We start from the raw sequence: 21439 nt of genomic DNA on the forward strand, positions 1-21439 counted from the left end.
AATCCTACCGGCTGCGTGCGATTTTGCGTAAAGAGGAGCAAACATTTTCGCACACATGTGACATGCGTGGGCGAATGCGGGTGCAAACCAGTGACGCCATTCTCAACAAGACGAAAATTTCCGTTTTAAGAATACTGAGTTTTCGCGACGACCGCTGCTTACTGTGGCTATCGGTTCACCTCACACTGACGCTGGTACTGCAGCACAGATGTGCTCGAAAGTGATGGAGAGAGCGAACATTTCAGATTCTTTTTAAGAATCGCAATTTCAATCATTCGAGTGCGGCAAAAGCAGTGGTGCAGCGTTTCTTTTCTTAAGATCTCGCAGCTGCTTGGAGGTATGTCCATCGTTTTAAGGCGCCAGAAAACTAGCGTCAGCGGTGCGTCAGTGGGAAGTCGGTGAAGTCGCCATTGGAGCCATAAGCCAGTAATTACGACATGCGAATCACTCGCACACCACGCAGCTGTACGATAATGCTCGTGCGTGGGCCCGCATAGCTGAGTCGGTAGAGCGTTAGGGTCCTGGGTTCAAGTCCCTGTCTGGGCGAAAATGACTACACTTTCGTAGCGGCTAATGGAAACCCTAGAGAAAAGAGTGAGGCCACGCCGTTTTGTGCCATCAGATTGCTTCTGAAGATGGCGGTTTCACCTGTCGGGAGTCGCTTCCGCCACCGGCAGTCGTGGCCGAGTGGTTAAGGCGTCTGACTTGAAATCAGATTCCCTCTGGGAGCGTAGGTTCGAGTCCTGCCGGCTGCGAAAATTTTCTCGCTCTCAAAAGGCGGACGTTCAGCTGCATCCTAGCAGTTGCGTCACTACTAAACACGTGGGTCACCAGCAATGTGCAGTGTTATTTGATCCAGGGCGCAGCGTTACAGTCGCGCCCAGAAGCCGCAGCTCATCTCCGCGTCTCACAGCCGTCCACCAGGTGTTAGTGCAAGTGTCGCCTCACTGGGCAGTGCAGATGTGTCCATTTTAGCTTGCAGACGATGACGTGTAGCAATTTATGAGCTAACGCAGGTGGAATGTTTTACCGTGCGTATCTGCTAGATACTGCCTCTCATACGGTGGAGAGGCTCACTCCTTCTCGTGTCTCGTTCTCTGCACACGAGTTGCCCCTGGCATCGATATAGCACGGGTTTGCTAGCGTCAGCGAAGTCAATATTACACGAATCGAGTCGACATGTTTGCTTGTTACGATGACGGAAGCAGAAGAAATGTGTGTGGAACTTCACTGCATCGCCTGCTCGCCTTTCAGCGCCCCTGTGTCTTATCAGACGAAGGTGACTGTGAAACTGGCAACGAGGCAGACGTGAACGAACACATGCAAATGGCCGCCTTGAACGTCAGCCGAAATAGCTCAGTTGGGAGAGCGTTAGACTGAAGATCTAAAGGTCCCTGGTTCGATCCCGGGTTTCGGCAGGTATTCATTTTGATGCGACGCCAATGGAATTACTCTGCGTTTGTGATAATGCAACTACCGCTGACAACAAAAATGACTCTCTCCTGTAGCTGTTCTGGTTGCCTAGTGCATGCCGTAAGAGGAACTCACTAGACAACTAACTCCCTTAGAAGCAAAAGGATTAAAAATATCCTACCGACTGCATTCCTTTTTCTGTGTCAGGTGGTGAAGAACGTCTTCAACGGAACCGTGAAATGAGCGAAAACGTGGGAAACATTGCATTCGAAATGCTTGTGAATTTTCCAATTGCCCAGTGAGTGTCGACAAAACACGTAAATTCTCTGCTCCAACGTATGAGACGTAACAACTGGTGCAATTTGTTGTTGCATCATGTGCCAGCAGTCTTCGATAGTGTGTTACGAGCTTAGCGCGATAAGTTTGTAGACAGCATTTAGGCGACGTTTTATTAGTAACAGCCCCATACAGCGATTGCACAACAGTAAAGGACATGAGTCAATGTATAGTTGTGCATCGTGGGAGGTTTCACAGCGTCGTGTGAGCCCGGATAGCTAAGTCGGTAGAGCATTAGGCGTTTAAGCTAAGGGTCCAGGGTTCAAGTCCCTGTCCAGGTGGAGATTTTAATACTTTGGTAGCGATTCGTCTGGTAGCGCTGGAAACGTTACGGAAAATAATGCAGCTACGCCGTTTTCTGACACCACAGTGCTTTAAACGGTAGCAGTTGCACCGCGCTAACGGCAGTCGTGGCCGAGTGGTTAAGGCGTCCGACTCGAAATCAGATTCCCTGTGGGAGCGTAGGTTCGAATCCTACCGGCTGCGTGCGATTTTGCGTAAAGAGGAGCAAACATTTTCGCACACATGTGACATGCGTGGGCGAATGCGGGTGCAAACCAGTGACGCCATTCTCAACAAGACGAAAATTTCCGTTTTAAGAATACTGAGTTTTCGCGACGACCGCTGCTTACTGTGGCTATCGGTTCACCTCACACTGACGCTGGTACTGCAGCACAGATGTGCTCGAAAGTGATGGAGAGAGCGAACATTTCAGATTCTTTTTAAGAATCGCAATTTCAATCATTCGAGTGCGGCAAAAGCAGTGGTGCAGCGTTTCTTTTCTTAAGATCTCGCAGCTGCTTGGAGGTATGTCCATCGTTTTAAGGCGCCAGAAAACTAGCGTCAGCGGTGCGTCAGTGGGAAGTCGGTGAAGTCGCCATTGGAGCCATAAGCCAGTAATTACGACATGCGAATCACTCGCACACCACGCAGCTGTACGATAATGCTCGTGCGTGGGCCCGCATAGCTGAGTCGGTAGAGCGTTAGGGTCCTGGGTTCAAGTCCCTGTCTGGGCGAAAATGACTACACTTTCGTAGCGGCTAATGGAAACCCTAGAGAAAAGAGTGAGGCCACGCCGTTTTGTGCCATCAGATTGCTTCTGAAGATGGCGGTTTCACCTGTCGGGAGTCGCTTCCGCCACCGGCAGTCGTGGCCGAGTGGTTAAGGCGTCTGACTTGAAATCAGATTCCCTCTGGGAGCGTAGGTTCGAGTCCTGCCGGCTGCGAAAATTTTCTCGCTCTCAAAAGGCGGACGTTCAGCTGCATCCTAGCAGTTGCGTCACTACTAAACACGTGGGTCACCAGCAATGTGCAGTGTTATTTGATCCAGGGCGCAGCGTTACAGTCGCGCCCAGAAGCCGCAGCTCATCTCCGCGTCTCACAGCCGTCCACCAGGTGTTAGTGCAAGTGTCGCCTCACTGGGCAGTGCAGATGTGTCCATTTTAGCTTGCAGACGATGACGTGTAGCAATTTATGAGCTAACGCAGGTGGAATGTTTTACCGTGCGTATCTGCTAGATACTGCCTCTCATACGGTGGAGAGGCTCACTCCTTCTCGTGTCTCGTTCTCTGCACACGAGTTGCCCCTGGCATCGATATAGCACGGGTTTGCTAGCGTCAGCGAAGTCAATATTACACGAATCGAGTCGACATGTTTGCTTGTTACGATGACGGAAGCAGAAGAAATGTGTGTGGAACTTCACTGCATCGCCTGCTCGCCTTTCAGCGCCCCTGTGTCTTATCAGACGAAGGTGACTGTGAAACTGGCAACGAGGCAGACGTGAACGAACACATGCAAATGGCCGCCTTGAACGTCAGCCGAAATAGCTCAGTTGGGAGAGCGTTAGACTGAAGATCTAAAGGTCCCTGGTTCGATCCCGGGTTTCGGCAGGTATTCATTTTGATGCGACGCCAATGGAATTACTCTGCGTTTGTGATAATGCAACTACCGCTGACAACAAAAATGACTCTCTCCTGTAGCTGTTCTGGTTGCCTAGTGCATGCCGTAAGAGGAACTCACTAGACAACTAACTCCCTTAGAAGCAAAAGGATTAAAAATATCCTACCGACTGCATTCCTTTTTCTGTGTCAGGTGGTGAAGAACGTCTTCAACGGAACCGTGAAATGAGCGAAAACGTGGGAAACATTGCATTCGAAATGCTTGTGAATTTTCCAATTGCCCAGTGAGTGTCGACAAAACACGTAAATTCTCTGCTCCAACGTATGAGACGTAACAACTGGTGCAATTTGTTGTTGCATCATGTGCCAGCAGTCTTCGATAGTGTGTTACGAGCTTAGCGCGATAAGTTTGTAGACAGCATTTAGGCGACGTTTTATTAGTAACAGCCCCATACAGCGATTGCACAACAGTAAAGGACATGAGTCAATGTATAGTTGTGCATCGTGGGAGGTTTCACAGCGTCGTGTGAGCCCGGATAGCTAAGTCGGTAGAGCATTAGGCGTTTAAGCTAAGGGTCCAGGGTTCAAGTCCCTGTCCAGGTGGAGATTTTAATACTTTGGTAGCGATTCGTCTGGTAGCGCTGGAAACGTTACGGAAAATAATGCAGCTACGCCGTTTTCTGACACCACAGTGCTTTAAACGGTAGCAGTTGCACCGCGCTAACGGCAGTCGTGGCCGAGTGGTTAAGGCGTCCGACTCGAAATCAGATTCCCTGTGGGAGCGTAGGTTCGAATCCTACCGGCTGCGTGCGATTTTGCGTAAAGAGGAGCAAACATTTTCGCACACATGTGACATGCGTGGGCGAATGCGGGTGCAAACCAGTGACGCCATTCTCAACAAGACGAAAATTTCCGTTTTAAGAATACTGAGTTTTCGCGACGACCGCTGCTTACTGTGGCTATCGGTTCACCTCACACTGACGCTGGTACTGCAGCACAGATGTGCTCGAAAGTGATGGAGAGAGCGAACATTTCAGATTCTTTTTAAGAATCGCAATTTCAATCATTCGAGTGCGGCAAAAGCAGTGGTGCAGCGTTTCTTTTCTTAAGATCTCGCAGCTGCTTGGAGGTATGTCCATCGTTTTAAGGCGCCAGAAAACTAGCGTCAGCGGTGCGTCAGTGGGAAGTCGGTGAAGTCGCCATTGGAGCCATAAGCCAGTAATTACGACATGCGAATCACTCGCACACCACGCAGCTGTACGATAATGCTCGTGCGTGGGCCCGCATAGCTGAGTCGGTAGAGCGTTAGGGTCCTGGGTTCAAGTCCCTGTCTGGGCGAAAATGACTACACTTTCGTAGCGGCTAATGGAAACCCTAGAGAAAAGAGTGAGGCCACGCCGTTTTGTGCCATCAGATTGCTTCTGAAGATGGCGGTTTCACCTGTCGGGAGTCGCTTCCGCCACCGGCAGTCGTGGCCGAGTGGTTAAGGCGTCTGACTTGAAATCAGATTCCCTCTGGGAGCGTAGGTTCGAGTCCTGCCGGCTGCGAAAATTTTCTCGCTCTCAAAAGGCGGACGTTCAGCTGCATCCTAGCAGTTGCGTCACTACTAAACACGTGGGTCACCAGCAATGTGCAGTGTTATTTGATCCAGGGCGCAGCGTTACAGTCGCGCCCAGAAGCCGCAGCTCATCTCCGCGTCTCACAGCCGTCCACCAGGTGTTAGTGCAAGTGTCGCCTCACTGGGCAGTGCAGATGTGTCCATTTTAGCTTGCAGACGATGACGTGTAGCAATTTATGAGCTAACGCAGGTGGAATGTTTTACCGTGCGTATCTGCTAGATACTGCCTCTCATACGGTGGAGAGGCTCACTCCTTCTCGTGTCTCGTTCTCTGCACACGAGTTGCCCCTGGCATCGATATAGCACGGGTTTGCTAGCGTCAGCGAAGTCAATATTACACGAATCGAGTCGACATGTTTGCTTGTTACGATGACGGAAGCAGAAGAAATGTGTGTGGAACTTCACTGCATCGCCTGCTCGCCTTTCAGCGCCCCTGTGTCTTATCAGACGAAGGTGACTGTGAAACTGGCAACGAGGCAGACGTGAACGAACACATGCAAATGGCCGCCTTGAACGTCAGCCGAAATAGCTCAGTTGGGAGAGCGTTAGACTGAAGATCTAAAGGTCCCTGGTTCGATCCCGGGTTTCGGCAGGTATTCATTTTGATGCGACGCCAATGGAATTACTCTGCGTTTGTGATAATGCAACTACCGCTGACAACAAAAATGACTCTCTCCTGTAGCTGTTCTGGTTGCCTAGTGCATGCCGTAAGAGGAACTCACTAGACAACTAACTCCCTTAGAAGCAAAAGGATTAAAAATATCCTACCGACTGCATTCCTTTTTCTGTGTCAGGTGGTGAAGAACGTCTTCAACGGAACCGTGAAATGAGCGAAAACGTGGGAAACATTGCATTCGAAATGCTTGTGAATTTTCCAATTGCCCAGTGAGTGTCGACAAAACACGTAAATTCTCTGCTCCAACGTATGAGACGTAACAACTGGTGCAATTTGTTGTTGCATCATGTGCCAGCAGTCTTCGATAGTGTGTTACGAGCTTAGCGCGATAAGTTTGTAGACAGCATTTAGGCGACGTTTTATTAGTAACAGCCCCATACAGCGATTGCACAACAGTAAAGGACATGAGTCAATGTATAGTTGTGCATCGTGGGAGGTTTCACAGCGTCGTGTGAGCCCGGATAGCTAAGTCGGTAGAGCATTAGGCGTTTAAGCTAAGGGTCCAGGGTTCAAGTCCCTGTCCAGGTGGAGATTTTAATACTTTGGTAGCGATTCGTCTGGTAGCGCTGGAAACGTTACGGAAAATAATGCAGCTACGCCGTTTTCTGACACCACAGTGCTTTAAACGGTAGCAGTTGCACCGCGCTAACGGCAGTCGTGGCCGAGTGGTTAAGGCGTCCGACTCGAAATCAGATTCCCTGTGGGAGCGTAGGTTCGAATCCTACCGGCTGCGTGCGATTTTGCGTAAAGAGGAGCAAACATTTTCGCACACATGTGACATGCGTGGGCGAATGCGGGTGCAAACCAGTGACGCCATTCTCAACAAGACGAAAATTTCCGTTTTAAGAATACTGAGTTTTCGCGACGACCGCTGCTTACTGTGGCTATCGGTTCACCTCACACTGACGCTGGTACTGCAGCACAGATGTGCTCGAAAGTGATGGAGAGAGCGAACATTTCAGATTCTTTTTAAGAATCGCAATTTCAATCATTCGAGTGCGGCAAAAGCAGTGGTGCAGCGTTTCTTTTCTTAAGATCTCGCAGCTGCTTGGAGGTATGTCCATCGTTTTAAGGCGCCAGAAAACTAGCGTCAGCGGTGCGTCAGTGGGAAGTCGGTGAAGTCGCCATTGGAGCCATAAGCCAGTAATTACGACATGCGAATCACTCGCACACCACGCAGCTGTACGATAATGCTCGTGCGTGGGCCCGCATAGCTGAGTCGGTAGAGCGTTAGGGTCCTGGGTTCAAGTCCCTGTCTGGGCGAAAATGACTACACTTTCGTAGCGGCTAATGGAAACCCTAGAGAAAAGAGTGAGGCCACGCCGTTTTGTGCCATCAGATTGCTTCTGAAGATGGCGGTTTCACCTGTCGGGAGTCGCTTCCGCCACCGGCAGTCGTGGCCGAGTGGTTAAGGCGTCTGACTTGAAATCAGATTCCCTCTGGGAGCGTAGGTTCGAGTCCTGCCGGCTGCGAAAATTTTCTCGCTCTCAAAAGGCGGACGTTCAGCTGCATCCTAGCAGTTGCGTCACTACTAAACACGTGGGTCACCAGCAATGTGCAGTGTTATTTGATCCAGGGCGCAGCGTTACAGTCGCGCCCAGAAGCCGCAGCTCATCTCCGCGTCTCACAGCCGTCCACCAGGTGTTAGTGCAAGTGTCGCCTCACTGGGCAGTGCAGATGTGTCCATTTTAGCTTGCAGACGATGACGTGTAGCAATTTATGAGCTAACGCAGGTGGAATGTTTTACCGTGCGTATCTGCTAGATACTGCCTCTCATACGGTGGAGAGGCTCACTCCTTCTCGTGTCTCGTTCTCTGCACACGAGTTGCCCCTGGCATCGATATAGCACGGGTTTGCTAGCGTCAGCGAAGTCAATATTACACGAATCGAGTCGACATGTTTGCTTGTTACGATGACGGAAGCAGAAGAAATGTGTGTGGAACTTCACTGCATCGCCTGCTCGCCTTTCAGCGCCCCTGTGTCTTATCAGACGAAGGTGACTGTGAAACTGGCAACGAGGCAGACGTGAACGAACACATGCAAATGGCCGCCTTGAACGTCAGCCGAAATAGCTCAGTTGGGAGAGCGTTAGACTGAAGATCTAAAGGTCCCTGGTTCGATCCCGGGTTTCGGCAGGTATTCATTTTGATGCGACGCCAATGGAATTACTCTGCGTTTGTGATAATGCAACTACCGCTGACAACAAAAATGACTCTCTCCTGTAGCTGTTCTGGTTGCCTAGTGCATGCCGTAAGAGGAACTCACTAGACAACTAACTCCCTTAGAAGCAAAAGGATTAAAAATATCCTACCGACTGCATTCCTTTTTCTGTGTCAGGTGGTGAAGAACGTCTTCAACGGAACCGTGAAATGAGCGAAAACGTGGGAAACATTGCATTCGAAATGCTTGTGAATTTTCCAATTGCCCAGTGAGTGTCGACAAAACACGTAAATTCTCTGCTCCAACGTATGAGACGTAACAACTGGTGCAATTTGTTGTTGCATCATGTGCCAGCAGTCTTCGATAGTGTGTTACGAGCTTAGCGCGATAAGTTTGTAGACAGCATTTAGGCGACGTTTTATTAGTAACAGCCCCATACAGCGATTGCACAACAGTAAAGGACATGAGTCAATGTATAGTTGTGCATCGTGGGAGGTTTCACAGCGTCGTGTGAGCCCGGATAGCTAAGTCGGTAGAGCATTAGGCGTTTAAGCTAAGGGTCCAGGGTTCAAGTCCCTGTCCAGGTGGAGATTTTAATACTTTGGTAGCGATTCGTCTGGTAGCGCTGGAAACGTTACGGAAAATAATGCAGCTACGCCGTTTTCTGACACCACAGTGCTTTAAACGGTAGCAGTTGCACCGCGCTAACGGCAGTCGTGGCCGAGTGGTTAAGGCGTCCGACTCGAAATCAGATTCCCTGTGGGAGCGTAGGTTCGAATCCTACCGGCTGCGTGCGATTTTGCGTAAAGAGGAGCAAACATTTTCGCACACATGTGACATGCGTGGGCGAATGCGGGTGCAAACCAGTGACGCCATTCTCAACAAGACGAAAATTTCCGTTTTAAGAATACTGAGTTTTCGCGACGACCGCTGCTTACTGTGGCTATCGGTTCACCTCACACTGACGCTGGTACTGCAGCACAGATGTGCTCGAAAGTGATGGAGAGAGCGAACATTTCAGATTCTTTTTAAGAATCGCAATTTCAATCATTCGAGTGCGGCAAAAGCAGTGGTGCAGCGTTTCTTTTCTTAAGATCTCGCAGCTGCTTGGAGGTATGTCCATCGTTTTAAGGCGCCAGAAAACTAGCGTCAGCGGTGCGTCAGTGGGAAGTCGGTGAAGTCGCCATTGGAGCCATAAGCCAGTAATTACGACATGCGAATCACTCGCACACCACGCAGCTGTACGATAATGCTCGTGCGTGGGCCCGCATAGCTGAGTCGGTAGAGCGTTAGGGTCCTGGGTTCAAGTCCCTGTCTGGGCGAAAATGACTACACTTTCGTAGCGGCTAATGGAAACCCTAGAGAAAAGAGTGAGGCCACGCCGTTTTGTGCCATCAGATTGCTTCTGAAGATGGCGGTTTCACCTGTCGGGAGTCGCTTCCGCCACCGGCAGTCGTGGCCGAGTGGTTAAGGCGTCTGACTTGAAATCAGATTCCCTCTGGGAGCGTAGGTTCGAGGCCTGCCGGCTGCGAAAATTTTCTCGCTCTCAAAAGGCGGACGTTCAGCTGCATCCTAGCAGTTGCGTCACTACTAAACACGTGGGTCACCAGCAATGTGCAGTGTTATTTGATCCAGGGCGCAGCGTTACAGTCGCGCCCAGAAGCCGCAGCTCATCTCCGCGTCTCACAGCCGTCCACCAGGTGTTAGTGCAAGTGTCGCCTCACTGGGCAGTGCAGATGTGTCCATTTTAGCTTGCAGACGATGACGTGTAGCAATTTATGAGCTAACGCAGGTGGAATGTTTTACCGTGCGTATCTGCTAGATACTGCCTCTCATACGGTGGAGAGGCTCACTCCTTCTCGTGTCTCGTTCTCTGCACACGAGTTGCCCCTGGCATCGATATAGCACGGGTTTGCTAGCGTCAGCGAAGTCAATATTACACGAATCGAGTCGACATGTTTGCTTGTTACGATGACGGAAGCAGAAGAAATGTGTGTGGAACTTCACTGCATCGCCTGCTCGCCTTTCAGCGCCCCTGTGTCTTATCAGACGAAGGTGACTGTGAAACTGGCAACGAGGCAGACGTGAACGAACACATGCAAATGGCCGCCTTGAACGTCAGCCGAAATAGCTCAGTTGGGAGAGCGTTAGACTGAAGATCTAAAGGTCCCTGGTTCGATCCCGGGTTTCGGCAGGTATTCATTTTGATGCGACGCCAATGGAATTACTCTGCGTTTGTGATAATGCAACTACCGCTGACAACAAAAATGACTCTCTCCTGTAGCTGTTCTGGTTGCCTAGTGCATGCCGTAAGAGGAACTCACTAGACAACTAACTCCCTTAGAAGCAAAAGGATTAAAAATATCCTACCGACTGCATTCCTTTTTCTGTGTCAGGTGGTGAAGAACGTCTTCAACGGAACCGTGAAATGAGCGAAAACGTGGGAAACATTGCATTCGAAATGCTTGTGAATTTTCCAATTGCCCAGTGAGTGTCGACAAAACACGTAAATTCTCTGCTCCAACGTATGAGACGTAACAACTGGTGCAATTTGTTGTTGCATCATGTGCCAGCAGTCTTCGATAGTGTGTTACGAGCTTAGCGCGATAAGTTTGTAGACAGCATTTAGGCGACGTTTTATTAGTAACAGCCCCATACAGCGATTGCACAACAGTAAAGGACATGAGTCAATGTATAGTTGTGCATCGTGGGAGGTTTCACAGCGTCGTGTGAGCCCGGATAGCTAAGTCGGTAGAGCATTAGGCGTTTAAGCTAAGGGTCCAGGGTTCAAGTCCCTGTCCAGGTGGAGATTTTAATACTTTGGTAGCGATTCGTCTGGTAGCGCTGGAAACGTTACGGAAAATAATGCAGCTACGCCGTTTTCTGACACCACAGTGCTTTAAACGGTAGCAGTTGCACCGCGCTAACGGCAGTCGTGGCCGAGTGGTTAAGGCGTCCGACTCGAAATCAGATTCCCTGTGGGAGCGTAGGTTCGAATCCTACCGGCTGCGTGCGATTTTGCGTAAAGAGGAGCAAACATATTCGCACACATGTGACATGCGTGGGCGAATGCGGGTGCAAACCAGTGACGCCATTCTCAACAAGACGAAAATTTCCGTTTTAAGAATACTGAGTTTTCGCGACGACCGCTGCTTACTGTGGCTATCGGTTCACCTCACACTGACGCTGGTACTGCAGCACAGATGTGCTCGAAAGTGATGGAGAGAGCGAACATTTCAGATTCTTTTTAAGAATCGCAATTTCAATCATTCGAGTGCGGCAAAAGCAGTGGTGCAGCGTTTCTTTTCTTAAGATCTCGCAGCTGCTTGGAGGTATGTCCATCGTTTTAAGGCGCCAGAAAACTAGCGTCAGCGGTGCGTCAGTGGGAAGTCGGTGAAGTCGCCATTGGAGCCATAAGCCAGTAATTACGACATGCGAATCACTCGCACACCACGCAGCTGTACGATAATGCTCGTGCGTGGGCCCGCATAGCTGAGTCGGTAGAGCGTTAGGGTCCTGGGTTCAAGTCCCTGTCTGGGCGAAAATGACTACACTTTCGTAGCGGCTAATGGAAACCCTAGAGAAAAGAGTGAGGCCACGCCGTTTTGTGCCATCAGATTGCTTCTGAAGATGGCGGTTTCACTTGTCGGGAGTCGCTTCCGCCACCGGCAGTCGTGGCCGAGTGGTTAAGGCGTCTGACTTGAAATCAGATTCCCTCTGGGAGCGTAGGTTCGAGGCCTGCCGGCTGCGAAAATTTTCTCGCTCTCAAAAGGCGGACGTTCAGCTGCATCCTAGCAGTTGCGTCACTACTAAACACGTGGGTCACCAGCAATGTGCAGTGTTATTTGATCCAGGGCGCAGCGTTACAGTCGCGCCCAGAAGCCGCAGCTCATCTCCGCGTCTCACAGCCGTCCACCAGGTGTTAGTGCAAGTGTCGCCTCACTGGGCAGTGCAGATGTGTCCATTTTAGCTTGCAGACGATGACGTGTAGCAATTTATGAGCTAACGCAGGTGGAATGTTTTACCGTGCGTATCTGCTAGATACTGCCTCTCATACGGTGGAGAGGCTCACTCCTTCTCGTGTCTCGTTCTCTGCACACGAGTTGCCCCTGGCATCGATATAGCACGGGTTTGCTAGCGTCAGCGAAGTCAATATTACACGAATCGAGTCGACATGTTTGCTTGTTACGATGACGGAAGCAGAAGAAATGTGTGTGGAACTTCACTGCATCGCCTGCTCGCCTTTCAGCGCCCCTGTGTCTTATCAGACGAAGGTGACTGTGAAACTGGCAACGAGGCAGACGTGAACGAACACATGCAAATGGCCGCCTTGAACGTCAGCCGAAATAGCTCAGTTGGGAGAGCGTTAGACTGAAGATCTAAAGGTCCCTGGTTCGATCCCGGGTTTCGGCAGGTATTCATTTTGATGCGACGCCAATGGAATTACTCTGCGTTTGTGATAATGCAACTACCGCTGACAACAAAAATGACTCTCTCCTGTAGCTGTTCTGGTTGCCTAGTGCATGCCGTAAGAGGAACTCACTAGACAACTAACTCCCTTAGAAGCAAAAGGATTAAAAATATCCTACCGACTGCATTCCTTTTTCTGTGTCAGGTGGTGAAGAACGTCTTCAACGGAACCGTGAAATGAGCGAAAACGTGGGAAACATTGCATTCGAAATGCTTGTGAATTTTCCAATTGCCCAGTGAGTGTCGACAAAACACGTAAATTCTCTGCTCCAACGTATGAGACGTAACAACTGGTGCAATTTGTTGTTGCATCATGTGCCAGCAGTCTTCGATAGTGTGTTACGAGCTTAGCGCGATAAGTTTGTAGACAGCATTTAGGCGACGTTTTATTAGTAACAGCCCCATACAGCGATTGCACAACAGTAAAGGACATGAGTCAATGTATAGTTGTGCATCGTGGGAGGTTTCACAGCGTCGTGTGAGCCCGGATAGCTAAGTCGGTAGAGCATTAGGCGTTTAAGCTAAGGGTCCAGGGTTCAAGTCCCTGTCCAGGTGGAGATTTTAATACTTTGGTAGCGATTCGTCTGGTAGCGCTGGAAACGTTACGGAAAATAATGCAGCTACGCCGTTTTCTGACACCACAGTGCTTTAAACGGTAGCAGTTGCACCGCGCTAACGGCAGTCGTGGCCGAGTGGTTAAGGCGTCCGACTCGAAATCAGATTCCCTGTGGGAGCGTAGGTTCGAATCCTACCGGCTGCGTGCGATTTTGCGTAAAGAGGAGCAAACATATTCGCACACATGTGACATGCGTGGGCGAATGCGGGTGCAAACCAGTGACGCCATTCTCAACAAGACGAAAATTTCCGTTTTAAGAATACTGAGTTTTCGCGACGACCGCTGCTTACTGTGGCTATCGGTTCACCTCACACTGACGCTGGTACTGCAGCACAGATGTGCTCGAAAGTGATGGAGAGAGCGAACATTTCAGATTCTTTTTAAGAATCGCAATTTCAATCATTCGAGTGCGGCAAAAGCAGTGGTGCAGCGTTTCTTTTCTTAAGATCTCGCAGCTGCTTGGAGGTATGTCCATCGTTTTAAGGCGCCAGAAAACTAGCGTCAGCGGTGCGTCAGTGGGAAGTCGGTGAAGTCGCCATTGGAGCCATAAGCCAGTAATTACGACATGCGAATCACTCGCACACCACGCAGCTGTACGATAATGCTCGTGCGTGGGCCCGCATAGCTGAGTCGGTAGAGCGTTAGGGTCCTGGGTTCAAGTCCCTGTCTGGGCGAAAATGACTACACTTTCGTAGCGGCTAATGGAAACCCTAGAGAAAAGAGTGAGGCCACGCCGTTTTGTGCCATCAGATTGCTTCTGAAGATGGCGGTTTCACTTGTCGGGAGTCGCTTCCGCCACCGGCAGTCGTGGCCGAGTGGTTAAGGCGTCTGACTTGAAATCAGATTCCCTCTGGGAGCGTAGGTTCGAGGCCTGCCGGCTGCGAAAATTTTCTCGCTCTCAAAAGGCGGACGTTCAGCTGCATCCTAGCAGTTGCGTCACTACTAAACACGTGGGTCACCAGCAATGTGCAGTGTTATTTGATCCAGGGCGCAGCGTTACAGTCGCGCCCAGAAGCCGCAGCTCATCTCCGCGTCTCACAGCCGTCCACCAGGTGTTAGTGCAAGTGTCGCCTCACTGGGCAGTGCAGATGTGTCCATTTTAGCTTGCAGACGATGACGTGTAGCAATTTATGAGCTAACGCAGGTGGAATGTTTTACCGTGCGTATCTGCTAGATACTGCCTCTCATACGGTGGAGAGGCTCACTCCTTCTCGTGTCTCGTTCTCTGCACACGAGTTGCCCCTGGCATCGATATAGCACGGGTTTGCTAGCGTCAGCGAAGTCAATATTACACGAATCGAGTCGACATGTTTGCTTGTTACGATGACGGAAGCAGAAGAAATGTGTGTGGAACTTCACTGCATCGCCTGCTCGCCTTTCAGCGCCCCTGTGTCTTATCAGACGAAGGTGACTGTGAAACTGGCAACGAGGCAGACGTGAACGAACACATGCAAATGGCCGCCTTGAACGTCAGCCGAAATAGCTCAGTTGGGGTAGTTCCGCTTTAGACGCCGTGCAGTGTGGACGTGCCTAGTCTTCCGCTCCGCCGTAGCGTTACGTATAGTGGACTATCGTTTTTGTTTACGTGTTGTGTTGCAACTTCTGTGAGTGTTTCTCCGTCGTTGTTTCGTACCTTGTGTTACTTTCTGTCCTTATTTCAGTGTTTTTTGTGTAGCGGTTTCGACCGCATATTTTGAAAATGTCGTCCCAGGTTATTCCTCGTCAGGCTACAGTTAGTTTTGCTTTTGACAAGTCAACCCGCCATGTGCAACCTAGTTCTCTTGAGATTCATGATTGGTTGGTAGATACCTTTGGTGTTCATTCGGATCAGGTGCACACTGCTTATTTTGATACCGAACTGTATGTTTTCTTTGTTAAGTTTATGGACCCACTTCAGGTTGATAAAATTCTTTCTAAATATGGTCATCAAGTTCTCTTTCGGCATCGGGATGATTCTGTAAGTACCGTGCTGCTTTCCAATGCTTCCATCACGTATACCAATGTTCGTGTTTACAACCTTCCACCGGAGGTGGATAATGTCTATCTTAAGGAGGGTCTACAGAAGTATGGTGATGTAAAGAGCATTCGCCTTGAACGCTGGTCAAGCCAACATCGCCTGCAATGTTACAGTGGTATTCGTTCAGTCGAAATGCACGTTAAGCAGAATATTCCATCTCACCTGCAGATCGGTGGATATCGTGTCCATGTAACATATAGTGGTCAGGTGGGCACCTGTTTTTTGTGCAATGAAAGTGGTCACGTGCGTACCGACTGTCCGCGGAGAGTTTTTGTTTTAAAAAATTCTCTCGAACAGCGTCGCAAGTTAACGGTCGCTGACCTCGTTGCAGGTGGTTCTGCTCTTGGTGTAGCACAGTCCAGTGGTAGTAGCGCCCCTCCACAGGTTTTGCGCACCCCTGATACAGAATTTCCTCCTTTGCGTGCTAAATCTGATGTTGTTCCGTCTGTCCCTCAGGTGGGTGTGCCACTTTTGAATAATAAGAGGCGTCGCCCACACGATGGAAATAGTACGGATGAGGATCTCCCTGAGATGCCCCAGTCCGAGCGACCGGCATCCTCCGAGCCACTGTGTACTGTAGCTGCTCCCTGCCCTCCTGAGGTAGCGGTTCCGGTGGCGGCTGCTGGCGCCCCTCCGGCCTCCGACGCAGCTTCTCTCGAGTCGGGTCGTCGGTCGGGCCTGTTGGCGCCGTCTTCCGAACCGACTTCGATGTCACAACAAGTGGAGCCGCGACAACTTCCTGCTTCGCTGCCCCATACCTCTGCCAGCGGAGCTGCTCCGCTTCCTTCCAACTCTGCGGCCTCGGACCTTCCTGCTCACGTTTCGCCTCCGTGCAGTCCATGTTTGCCGGAAGCTAGTGCAGGTGTTGACCATTCCGTTTTGTCGGATGTTTCCCCCGCGACCCCGGATCCCGCATGTGGACCGGCGCGGGTGGTGTCGGATACAGAACTTGACCCTCCTACGTCACCGGCGGCTGAAGTTTCCTTGCCCGTCAGCCGACGCAAGTTACGCGTTCAGCCGAACGTTAATGCTGTTCGTAAAAAACCGAAACGTAAGGGATCCGCGGAACGGGGTAGCAGTCCCCCTCCCTCGGATGCCTCCGTCACCCCTGCTATGGACTGTGACGCTGGTGCGTCGGTGTAGGTGATTTGTTTTCTCGCTTTTCTCTCTATGGTTCAAGCATACACCTTTCTTACCTTAAATGTTAACCGTATTGAGTCCGACGTTCGCATTGCCTCTTTGCGGCAGTTTATTTACGACGCCTGTGCGGACGTAGTGTTTTTGCAGGAAGTGTTGTTTTCTGATCTCTCTCTACCTGGATTTCAAACTGTTTTTAATGTCGCGCCGGAATATTCAACAGGAACTGCTCTTTTCTTTCGAGAGGGCATTCCTATTACTGACATTGAATTCCTTGACTCTGGCCGTGGGATTGGTTGTCGTCTTTTTGATCTCCGCCTCGTTGTTTTGTATGCCCCCTCTGGTTCGGGTCACACTGTGGCTCGATCGCGCTTTTATAAAGAAGAGCTTATTTATCTTTTGCGCCAGAGTCCCCGGAGTCTCTTGCTCGGAGGCGATTTTAATTGTGTTTTACGCCCTGCAGACCAGTCCCCCAATTTTAATTATTGCCGTGATTTACATGACTTAGTTCGTACGATGCATCTGCGTGATGTTTGGGAACACAAATATCCAACCCTGGTGAAATATACGTTTTTTACCGCGTCCTCATGCAGTAGACTGGACAGATTCTATTTATCTGATTTTTTATGTGATAAAATTCTTTCTGTCGATGTTATTCCTACTAGTTTTTCTGACCATTGTGCTTTTACTGCAACTGTAAATCTTAGTCGCCAACCTGCAAAACTTTATCGTTCCCAGTGGATGTTAAATGTTTCCCACCTTGCCGACAGTGCTATGGATGATGTTATAAGTGGCGTGTGGGAGCGATGTCTTCGCTCTGTCCCGCGATACCCCTCCTTGCTGGTTTGGTGGACTGCGTTTGCCAAGCCCAAGATTCGTCAGACTTTGATTTTCTACTGTGCTGCTAGGACGCGTGATTTTAAGAACACGTATGAATATTACTACTCTGTCCTGCGTGAACTATATGACGCGGCGGGTACCTCTCCACTGCGGATCCATGATGTTCGTCGTATTAAAGCCAAGCTCTTGAGCCTTAAACGACGACAGATGGATGGTCTGCGAGTTAAGTCGAAACCTCACTCTCTTGTTGAAGGTGAACTGACATCCTTGTACCACCTGCTACGGCATCAGACTCGTCGTCGTCGCTCCTTCATCTCTTCTCTTACGGTGGATGATGGGCGACAGCTTATTGCACAGGAGGAAATGGTTCGTGCTCTTCATCAGTATTACACTAGTCTATATTCTGCCGATGATTCTGGTGAGTCTCTTTCGGAAGATGTCTTTGGGGATCTAACTGCGACGATCGCGCCTGACGCGAACGGCGAATTTCTCCGGGAGTTCCAGGTAGATGATGTTTTCGATTTTATTGCTCGCTCTCCGTCCAGTAAATCGCCGGGTCCAGACGGCCTGCCTAAAGAATTTTATCTCCGTTTTTGGCCTCTTTTGGGTGGCATTTTTACGCAGATTTTAAATGAGATTGTCAGGGGGATGGATGTGCCTGCCGATTTTAAAGTAGGGAAAATTGTTTTAATCCCGAAGTCCTCTGGTCGTTTATCTGCTGCCAATCTTCGTCCGCTCACATTGCTGAATTTTGACTATAAGACAGCTGCTAGAGCGCTCAATAGCCGGTTGTCTTCTCTGCTTCGGGGTGTGATTGGTGCACATCAATGTTGTTTTCATGATAGATCTATTCTGACACCAGTAGCCGAATATCGGGATGTTGTCTCGGTTGCGGCGGTTACAAACGTACATTGTGCCTTTGCCTTCCTTGATTTTTATAAGGCTTTTGATCACGTCAGTCATGTGTTTTTAGATCGTGTTTTAGGTACAATAGGTTTTAACGCTTCATCACGTGGTGTTCTTGGCAATTTGTATAGGGGAATAACAGCTCGGGTGTCAGTCAATGGGCAGCTGACGCCGCCCATTGCTATCCGCCGCGGAGTGCCTCAGGGTAGTCCGCTCTCTATGTCTTTATTCGTATTGTCCCTGGAACCGCTGCTTCGGACTATTGCTCTCAAGCTTCAGGGTATGTCCCTCTCTGGTGGGAAGCTCTCTGTTAAGGCATATGCGGATGATGTCGTTGTTCTCCTCCGTCAACGTGATGATATCCCGTTGTTGAAAGGGGCGGTTGATGCATACTGTCGTGTCTCTGGAGCGCGTCTCAATCAGGGTAAATGTAAGTTCCTTGATATTCGAGGATTTCGCGATGCTGACGTCCCTTGGGCCACTTTTGTCGATCGCCATACGTCCTTGGGGATTATCATTGATCGGTGTCCTCTAAAAATGGCGGCTCTCAATTGGAAATCTGTCACCGAGAAGATACAGGGGGCTCTGATGGTCCATGAGCGGCGCTCTGCTACCATTTTGCAAAAAGTCAGAATTTTAGACACCTACGTTCTATGTAAAGCTTATTATGTTGCTCAGCTGTTCCCACTTCCCATGATGGTGGCGAAAAGGTTGCGCCAATTGTCTAGCAGGTTTCTATGGAAGGGCCATCTATTCAAGTTACGTTACGAGGTAATGACGAAACCGCGTCTCTCCGGAGGCTTGGGCCTCTCTGACATTACTCGCAAGGCGTCTGCTTTGTACGTCCGCCGAACGGCTCTAATTGTTACGCAAGAAGTGACTTCAATTACATCCAGGCTTTTTACTGTTGTGCGTCCGGCGAGCCTTGCTCCACCTGTCGATGTCGGACGCCTAAATTTTAAGTTGAAACACATTCGGGAATTTTACATTGCGGTGAGTTACCTCGGTGACGTCTTCTTGCGGCGACCGGTGCCAACGACCAAGGGCTTGATTGCCCGCTGGGAGGGGCTGGCCGGTCCCAATCCAATAGAACTGGCGTCTCCATCTGTGTCCTGGAGGAACGTCTGGAAGAACGTTAGTCTGCCGATCCACTCTATGGCCGTGGCGTCCACGTGGTATAGGGTAATAAATAATTTGGTTCCCACCAATGTACGACTGCATCGTATTGGTCTTTCTGACACGGACACCTGTACTCGGTGTGGTCTCCTGGATACCCTTGAACATCGATTCACCTGCTGTGGGCACCTTGCTAATTGGCGTTGGCTCAGGAAACAACTTGCTTTTGTCACTAGGTCTGCTGAAGCCGCTTATACCATTGACATCATCGTCCGGCCCGATTCTTCCTTTTTTCCGCGGACGAAGCTCCATACCGTCATGTGGTTGATTGGCCATTTCGTACATTTTGTCAACAGTTGTCATGAAGAGGATGGACACCTAGCGTTTCGGCAGTACATGCTTACTGCTTACTGGCAGCGCTTGCGATTGCCAGGCCTCCGAGATGATTTTGCCAATATGCTTAGCCTGACGTTTGAAAGAGAGGGTGTTGGCTAAGGTCACCTGTGTGAGCCATTTTCTTTTATACTGTTTCTGGATTTGCCGCCTTTTATATATGTTTCTTCTCTACACCAGGACTGAAGTTTTCGTGTTTTAATCTTTATTTCAGTCAGCAGTCTACATTATATAGTCACGTTTTAGGATTTTAATTTCAGTACTGTAAATAAAAAAAAAAAAAAAAAAAAAGTTGGGAGAGCGTTAGACTGAAGATCTAAAGGTCCCTGGTTCGATCCCAGGTTTCGGCAGGTATTCATTTTGATGCGACGCCAATGGAATTACTCTGCGTTTGTGATAATGCAACTACCGCTGACAACAAAAATGACTCTCTCCTGTAGCTGTTCTGGTTGCCTAGTGCATGCCGTAAGAGGAACTCACTAGACAACTAACTCCCTTAGAAGCAAAAGGATTAAAAATATCCTACCGACTGCATTCCTTTTTCTGTGTCAGGTGGTGAAGAACGTCTTCAACGGAACCGTGAAATGAGCGAAAACGTGGGAAACATTGCATTCGAAATGCTTGTGAATTTTCCAATTGCCCAGTGAGTGTCGACAAAACACGTAAATTCTCTGCTCCAACGTATGAGACGTAACAACTGGTGCAATTTGTTGTTGCATCATGTGCCAGCAGTCTTCGATAGTGTGTTACGAGCTTAGCGCGATAAGTTTGTAGACAGCATTTAGGCGACGTTTTATTAGTAACAGCCCCATACAGCGATTGCACAACAGTAAAGGACATGAGTCAATGTATAGTTGTGCATCGTGGGAGGTTTCACAGCGTCGTGTGAGCCCGGATAGCTCAGTCGGTAGAGCATTAGGCGTTTAAGCTAAGGGTCCAGGGTTCAAGTCCCTGTCCAGGTGGAGATTTTAATACTTTGGTAGCGATTCGTCTGGTAGCGCTGGAAACGTTACGGAAAATAATGCAGCTACGCCGTTTTCTGACACCACAGTGCTTTAAACGGTAGCAGTTGCACCGCGCTAACGGCAGTCGTGGCCGAGTGGTAGCCGGCACGGTAGCTCAGCGTGTTCGGTCAGAGGGTTGGCTGCCCTCTGTAATAAAAAAACTGAGTGAATGGATCAATAACGAACTTCAACGGGCGTCAGGTGACGTCCGCCACGAACAATTGAAACGAACAATAACGAACAAAATGAGATTAAAAAAAAAAAAAAAAAAAAAAAAAAAAAAAAAAAAAAAAAAAAGTGGTTAAGGCGTCCGACTCGAAATCAGATTCCCTGTGGGAGCGTAGGTTCGAATCCTACCGGCTGCGTGCGATTTTGCGTAAAGAGGAGCAAACATTTTCGCACACATGTGACATGCGTGGGCGAATGCGGGTGCAAACCAGTGACGCCATTCTCAACAAGACGAAAATTTCCGTTTTAAGAATACTGAGTTTTCGCGACGACCGCTGCTTACTGTGGCTATCGGTTCACCTCACACTGACGCTGGTACTGCAGCACAGATGTGCTCGAAAGTGATGGAGAGAGCGAACATTTCAGATTCTTTTTAAGAATCGCAATTTCAATCATTCGAGTGCGGCAAAAGCAGTGGTGCAGCGTTTCTTTTCTTAAGATCTCGCAGCTGCTTGGAGGTATGTCCATCGTTTTAAGGCGCCAGAAAACTAGCGTCAGCGGTGCGTCAGTGGGAAGTCGGTGAAGTCGCCATTGGAGCCATAAGCCAGTAATTACGACATGCGAATCACTCGCACACCACGCAGCTGTACGATAATGCTCGTGCGTGGGCCC

The 21439-nt window shown here is 49.6% G+C and overlaps 20 non-coding genes across 20 annotated transcripts; all 20 read left to right on the forward strand.

The window, feature by feature from the left end:
* The first annotated feature begins 673 nt into the window (after positions 1-673).
* Positions 674-755, forward strand: Trnas-uga. The gene has a single exon. It is a non-coding gene; the product is annotated as a tRNA-Ser (tRNA).
* A 590-nt stretch (positions 756-1345) lies between these two features.
* Trnaf-gaa lies at positions 1346-1418 on the forward strand. The gene has a single exon. It is a non-coding gene; the product is annotated as a tRNA-Phe (tRNA).
* Positions 1419-2153: 735 nt separating this feature from the next.
* Positions 2154-2235, forward strand: Trnas-cga. The gene has a single exon. It is a non-coding gene; the product is annotated as a tRNA-Ser (tRNA).
* A 657-nt stretch (positions 2236-2892) lies between these two features.
* On the forward strand, positions 2893-2974 carry Trnas-uga. Its single transcript has one exon. It is a non-coding gene; the product is annotated as a tRNA-Ser (tRNA).
* A 590-nt stretch (positions 2975-3564) lies between these two features.
* Trnaf-gaa lies at positions 3565-3637 on the forward strand. Its single transcript has one exon. It is a non-coding gene; the product is annotated as a tRNA-Phe (tRNA).
* A 735-nt stretch (positions 3638-4372) lies between these two features.
* Trnas-cga lies at positions 4373-4454 on the forward strand. The gene has a single exon. It is a non-coding gene; the product is annotated as a tRNA-Ser (tRNA).
* A 657-nt stretch (positions 4455-5111) lies between these two features.
* On the forward strand, positions 5112-5193 carry Trnas-uga. Its single transcript has one exon. It is a non-coding gene; the product is annotated as a tRNA-Ser (tRNA).
* A 590-nt stretch (positions 5194-5783) lies between these two features.
* Trnaf-gaa lies at positions 5784-5856 on the forward strand. Its single transcript has one exon. It is a non-coding gene; the product is annotated as a tRNA-Phe (tRNA).
* A 735-nt stretch (positions 5857-6591) lies between these two features.
* Positions 6592-6673, forward strand: Trnas-cga. Its single transcript has one exon. It is a non-coding gene; the product is annotated as a tRNA-Ser (tRNA).
* Positions 6674-7330: 657 nt separating this feature from the next.
* Trnas-uga lies at positions 7331-7412 on the forward strand. The gene has a single exon. It is a non-coding gene; the product is annotated as a tRNA-Ser (tRNA).
* A 590-nt stretch (positions 7413-8002) lies between these two features.
* On the forward strand, positions 8003-8075 carry Trnaf-gaa. Its single transcript has one exon. It is a non-coding gene; the product is annotated as a tRNA-Phe (tRNA).
* A 735-nt stretch (positions 8076-8810) lies between these two features.
* Trnas-cga lies at positions 8811-8892 on the forward strand. Its single transcript has one exon. It is a non-coding gene; the product is annotated as a tRNA-Ser (tRNA).
* Positions 8893-9549: 657 nt separating this feature from the next.
* Positions 9550-9631, forward strand: Trnas-uga. The gene has a single exon. It is a non-coding gene; the product is annotated as a tRNA-Ser (tRNA).
* Positions 9632-10221: 590 nt separating this feature from the next.
* Positions 10222-10294, forward strand: Trnaf-gaa. Its single transcript has one exon. It is a non-coding gene; the product is annotated as a tRNA-Phe (tRNA).
* A 735-nt stretch (positions 10295-11029) lies between these two features.
* On the forward strand, positions 11030-11111 carry Trnas-cga. The gene has a single exon. It is a non-coding gene; the product is annotated as a tRNA-Ser (tRNA).
* Positions 11112-11768: 657 nt separating this feature from the next.
* Trnas-uga lies at positions 11769-11850 on the forward strand. Its single transcript has one exon. It is a non-coding gene; the product is annotated as a tRNA-Ser (tRNA).
* A 590-nt stretch (positions 11851-12440) lies between these two features.
* Positions 12441-12513, forward strand: Trnaf-gaa. The gene has a single exon. It is a non-coding gene; the product is annotated as a tRNA-Phe (tRNA).
* Positions 12514-13248: 735 nt separating this feature from the next.
* Trnas-cga lies at positions 13249-13330 on the forward strand. Its single transcript has one exon. It is a non-coding gene; the product is annotated as a tRNA-Ser (tRNA).
* A 657-nt stretch (positions 13331-13987) lies between these two features.
* Positions 13988-14069, forward strand: Trnas-uga. The gene has a single exon. It is a non-coding gene; the product is annotated as a tRNA-Ser (tRNA).
* A 6415-nt stretch (positions 14070-20484) lies between these two features.
* Trnak-uuu lies at positions 20485-20557 on the forward strand. Its single transcript has one exon. It is a non-coding gene; the product is annotated as a tRNA-Lys (tRNA).
* Positions 20558-21439: the final 882 nt, after the last annotated feature.

The sequence above is a fragment of the Schistocerca piceifrons genome, unplaced genomic scaffold (genome assembly GCF_021461385.2).
Source record: "Schistocerca piceifrons isolate TAMUIC-IGC-003096 unplaced genomic scaffold, iqSchPice1.1 HiC_scaffold_443, whole genome shotgun sequence".
In the NCBI taxonomy this organism is placed as follows: Eukaryota; Metazoa; Arthropoda; class Insecta; order Orthoptera; family Acrididae; genus Schistocerca; species Schistocerca piceifrons.